The 6,000-nt window shown below is 37.3% G+C and overlaps 1 protein-coding gene across 1 annotated transcript in view; it reads left to right on the top strand.

Moving 5' to 3' along the window:
* The first annotated feature begins 2,277 nt into the window (after positions 1–2,277).
* The window catches only part of LOC138789721 (cadherin-8), a 336,813-nt gene continuing 333,090 nt past the window's right edge, over positions 2,278–6,000 (top strand). The window contains exon 1 of the mRNA XM_069968497.1: positions 2,278–2,362. The gene's annotated coding sequence lies outside the window, so the exon portion shown is untranslated. The remainder of the gene's footprint in view (positions 2,363–6,000) is intronic.

Genomic DNA, 6,000 nt, shown 5'->3' with positions numbered 1-6,000 from the left:
GTGGATACAGAGCTGCACACTCTTGGCACTATCTGAGTAAGGTCATTTAAGTGGATAACATATTCAGTCATGTGCCAGATTCTTACATTGGCTGCGTGCTTTCTCATGTTTCAGAGCTCAACAGGATATTTCCCCTGTGTCTGCTAATACCTAGAGAAGAGAGCAGGCATAAAATCAATAGATTAACCATATTTTTGCCATTTTAAAGCAGTAGAGCTTCTTTGTGTAACTTGATCGTATCATTGCATTTCATTTCCAGTTTTAGAGAAAATAGGTAATCAGAGATAAATACAATAAAATAGGATATATATATATATATATATATATATATATATATATATATATATATTTATATATATATTCTTTATATATTCTGTATATATAGGGCATGCTGTATTGACTTCATAATTTTCAGCTGTTATCAAGGTTATAGTTTATATATATTAAGTATTAAATATAAAAATTACAGAGGGCTGGAGAAGGGGAAAATACAAAGGTGACAATGAAAAGTTCAAAATGTGAATAATTGTAAAATGTGTGTGTGTATGTATATATATATATATATATATATATATATATTTATATATATAACTAATACATTTAAATGCGTATTAACATGGCGTCATCATCATCATCATCATCATTTTAGCAATTGTCTTTATAATTTTATATTATCTTTATAATAGTTCTGATTGGAATATAGAATCTTCAGCAATAAAACAACAAAAGATGTCTACTGCATATGTTTCTTGGCAGACAGTAGAGAATATGTTATGAATGAACGTCTGATCCTGATCAGTAATGGAGCTACCACCTACCCGCCTCCTTTACCCCAGAATAGAAAGGGTGAACAGAGTGAGAGTTTACCTGTGTATTCTATAGGACATCAATATATCTACACATCTATGGATTGATAATGCTATAAATATCCAAAGAAACAACTCTCTGTTTACACACATTCACATAACTTTAACTATTTCTGTGCCAAGCCCTACCTCCAGGTAATGATGACAATGATTTGTGGCGTGTAATATAGAAGGAGCCTGGCTATGCCTTCTGCTTATAGCTTTGTTCCCCCCAGCAATCACAGCATGAGGTACCATAGGTTCATGTGCCCCCTAGGCTGATAGGTATTTAATGATTGCACTTTAACAATAAGGTCAACTCATTTAACATGGGCACAGTAAAACCGGTAGCTGCTTCATAACCTCTTGGGACAGCAAGAACCTTTATTCACATTTTAGTCCTGTAAAAAAAATGTAGTGATATGAAAGACTGATTCTTATTTTCCAAAGATGTTCTGCAGCAGGCAAGCTCTAACCATTAGCAACATCTCACAATAAGCTGTCAATCAGACACCTACATAGTGGGACTGGATTGTCATTGTCATTTCATTCTCATTGTTTCAGTGCTGCAATCTGTGCGACGTGATGCTGTAAGTTAAGGGTTAAATGAAGGCTGTAGATTTACCTGCAGTCTAATGTTAAATGACCAATTCCACTCTGCTGCATCTGACAAAATGAACTCTTCTACATCTACTAATTTCTCTCTCTGTTAAAAAGTCAGGACTATTTCAATATAGGGAGATGTTTGCATAGACTACAAAAGAAAATGATGTCTACTACATCTGCAGCAGCAAAACCTGTCTCTGCAACAATTTAGTTAAAGGGCAAACACTATTTAAATACATGCAAATACTGTATATAAAGAGAGGGTGAAAGAGAGAGCGAGAGAGAAAGGGAGAGAGAGACAGCATGTAAACATTCTATATAGTGTTGGCTTTGATGGCTTTAGCAGCTAAAGAGTTACTAGTCGTAGACCGAGCAGACACTGATTGAATCAACAATGACAAGAAAAGTTGGGCACTTCACTTGAAATGATAATAATAAAAAAATGCATCCATGAATTTCCAAGCAGCAGACCAGCCTCCAAGACTAGCAGCCCAATAAGAGCTGTCAGGGGAGGCTCTCTGAGATCACTTTCTCACAACCCTTCACTGTTTTGCTCAGCAGCCAGGCACATTGGAACAGCTCACTGATAAAATTCAAGGATTTACTGGGAATATCCCTGCCTCGCTTTTTTTTTCTTCTCACTCTCTCGCTCTCTGTCTGTCTGGAGATACACTGCTGATGTGTGGAGAGAGAGAGAGAGGGGGAGCTGGAGGAAACTGCATCCTTCCATCAGGACACATAGAGCCTGAGAGTGTCAATCTCTCCATCAGCATGAAAATGCACAGGAGCCCACAGTAAGTGAGGGCTGCTCTTACACCAGGGATCCATCCGGCTTGGTACCCTCCTAAATCCCTTCTAATACATCCTGAGCTTAGCACTGCAGATGAAGAGGCTGCCTGATCACTGGCACAGTAAGTAGTCACCCTTTCTATTGATGATATGACTATTCAGGTTACTTTGTAGGGGTCTACTCTCACACCGAGAGTTCCATTGATAAATGGCCAGGGCTCTTTGCCACTGCCTGGGAATATTCAGCCTCCTTGCAGCAAGTGTTGATGATGAACACATCATTCCCTGGTTGCAGGTGATTACCCATCTTTTTATAGGGAGAGAGTTTGTTGCGCTCCTTCTAGCATAAGGTGTCTCGGTGTCTCTCTATCCTCCCACTGTATTATTTGCATTGATACTAGAGTACATCAGTCTTTACATATCTTGTCCAGATGTCAGTAAGGCATTCATGCCCTGAAAAGGTTTGCACTTGCCGTGATGAGAATAAATATTATTCGCCATGTAAATTGCTGGAGAGTGATATGCATTGGAAGAGCAAAAATGAGGATATAACTAGTGTTATCATTTTAAGAGGGGGGGTTGACTTGGGAAGAGGACCAGTTGCAGCAAGAGACCTGTAAGATTTACACCTACTGCATGACACATGGGGTGAGGGAAAAAACTAGAAGATTTAGATGATCCTATATGATCTGATTGCAGTAGAGACTTAGCTTCCTGTCAGTTTCTAGATACAGCCACCAAGTCCTCTTCATTTAGTCCCCTTGACTTGCTCAAATATACACCAATTCATAATTTACTCCTACAGTTCTCTGGCAGGTTGGCAGCATAATTAAATAGAGAGCAGTTAGTGGCTAGACATGGCATTTAAATGCCTGGAGACCTCCGTCCCTGAGAGTGCTCTCACTATACAGTATCCCGCACTCATATTATTGCACTTGGAAAGTGGTGCAATAAAAAAGGACCATCTCTTCTTCATTAGACCTGCAGGAGCAGGTATTTACTAGGAACACTAGGGTGAATCCACACCCTACATTGTATCAGAACCAGTTAGATCACCTGTGGCAGCTGAAGGGTTAAACATGTGTCCTGCGGCAGCATGCGACTGTGGAATCCAGTAACTGTCTATGAACCTGGGATTTAATTATCTCAACCCATCAAAAGGGCAACAATCAAAACCTTAATAATACAGCATGGGAACACAGGAGCCCAATAAAATGTCAAGGTAACACATGAGGGCTTCCATTTCAACAGGTCTTTAAAAAAAATTCAAATTCCCAGACATTGCACATTTATGCATCTACGGAAGGATGTCAGATTCAGAATGTTTATGGATGGGCAGGAGAAATCATTGTAAATTCATTTTAGTGTAAACCTGTTGGGGCTCAATGATGCTGAGAAATGTTTTTGTAATGTGTCTGTGTACAGTCTTTAGCAGGAGTTACAGACATATTATTGTCAAGAAAATCAATAATCTCATGCACAAGTTGAGCTTCGGCGATCTGAAAATGAATCAAAGTTGACTTAGAACAATAGGTGGAATTTTATTAGGACCAATCAGTCTCCGGAACGTTACTTGTGTCCTCCATAACCCATTCTTTAAAACCAGCACACCAGCACGGGTGAAATATAATTTACCATGACCTGATATCCCATATACTGAATGCTAGCAAATAGAGAGTTTTTCAAATTTTTGAAAACATTTTTTTTCCTAGAATCTAAACATTCAAATTTTTTAAAATTTTAAAGTATGGAATAAATATAGGTCACACTTTAAGCAGGACAAAGAAGTCACCCAGTCACACACTAGGATATAATCCTACCGATGCCAGTCTATCTGCTTAATTATTTTTGGCATGGCACCACACGCAGTGAATATCAAATATGGGACCTTTGTGGGACTTCATACATCTACTTCCTGAATCTATTTAATTTGGACGTGTTGCTGCATTTGAATCCATGCTCAAAACGCGAGGCAGAAGATGAAGGCCTCTGCAAATAGGAAAGAAATGCTGATTTGCTTTTAAAAAGGGTAAATATTTTATGATCCCACGTGCATGGAATGATTTCAACATACAGAGAGGATTTTACAGTAGCTCAAGGAAAATGTGATGCAGCAAGGGAGCCATCAGTACCAGCAAAGACACGGTTACTGCCTGGCACCTATTATGTTATATGGCATTTTTGTCTTAACCCACTTATGTCCAAGCGAAACTTAATTTTGGCTGTCATATGCCATCAGTAGGGATTCAATAAGAATTCATGAGTATAAACATAGTATAACAGCAGTCACATACAAAGAGATACACGCAACAGTATTGTAGGTCACGCTGGAAGATGATCCAACACATTCTTTTTGTAATGCTGTAAATTACATAACCAGCATTGTGAGAGAAGAATAAAAAAATAATAAATACATGCCTTACTTTCCATTACAGTACCTTCAATTTTCAAACTATGATTCGAGTGGCAGCACAGAGAACTTGCTTTGAGTCATGCCTGAAAAAAAAAGCATTTACTGTCTGTCATCTGGTACGTAATTATCGATTCTCCGCCGCTGTTCAGCAAAGAAATAAGTACCTTTAAGGACTCCAAGAAGTTTTGTACCTTTTAATGAAAACACAAAGAAAGTTACATGAAACCCTGTAGAATGCTTATCACTGCTAGGGGGCTAGAGGAGCTCTCCTACTAGATTCCACATAGTGAGGTGGACATATGGGCTACAGAGTATACTATTCTTTTAGACAAATGACCGCCAATATACATTATTGGGAAATCGCCAAGTACTGGTTTATAATTTTGAATGTACCAATGTGCACTTTTTATGTTATTGAATTTTTCTTATTTTACTAGCTACGCTCATTCATTACATCCATGCATAGAAAAAGAAAAAAAAACACGATGATAAAAGCTGCATAATTGTGAATAATTGTGTACCTTGAAAGTATAAGTATAAAGGCAGAGTGCAAAAAAAATCAGAACATGCAATTGGAAAAAAAAATCTATCTATCTATCTATCTATCTATCTATCTATATCACAATGGTGCAAATAACTATTTTTTTTATGTGGCACTTTGAAGTTTGATACACACTTTGGCTGTTCAGTATTAAAAATATATGAATGACGTCCATCTTCAATTGAGCCTGGAGAGTACTGGAGAGTAAATGTTTGGTTGCATGAAAAATTTGCATTATAATTTCCATTTTTGCTCATGAAAAGAAGCCAAAGTCCACATTTTTAAGCCCCTTTGATTGCAAGAAGCCAAAAAGTTTTCAAAGGACAATCACAGTTTTCCATCTTTCTTCCACACCAAGCTGTAATGCCATAATTATATCTTCATCCTAACTTTGTCAAAGTTTTATAAAAAAAAAAAAAAAAATGAAACCTGTAGGGAGAAAGGCTGAAGTATAATTCTTTTGGAATTAAATGCCTACAGAAAATAGTAAGCTCAATGGGTTTCTGAGTATGACTATAACAAAGAACCACCGATCTGAAGTTTGTAAAGACAGGCAGGGGGCTACGACTTTCAATGTGTATGTTCAATTTTTGTAACAGCTGGCTCTGTGTATGACAAAGACTATTATTAACTGGCGTGAAAAATGTAAAAATCTGTTCATTATATTTACTACACTGCTGATGTGATTGAACTTTTAAGCCTGGTTATAGTCGATGAAATTACTTATAGTATGTGTTCTGGAAGAAAATATTATATATAAATCATGGTTGAGAATACAGATTAATTACTTAGCTAGGACAAATACA

Source organism: Dendropsophus ebraccatus, chromosome 4 (genome assembly GCF_027789765.1).
Source record: "Dendropsophus ebraccatus isolate aDenEbr1 chromosome 4, aDenEbr1.pat, whole genome shotgun sequence".
Taxonomy (NCBI): domain Eukaryota; kingdom Metazoa; phylum Chordata; class Amphibia; order Anura; family Hylidae; genus Dendropsophus; species Dendropsophus ebraccatus.
Note: the sequence above shows the minus strand (reverse complement) of the source record. Positions and strands in the feature narration are given on the sequence as shown.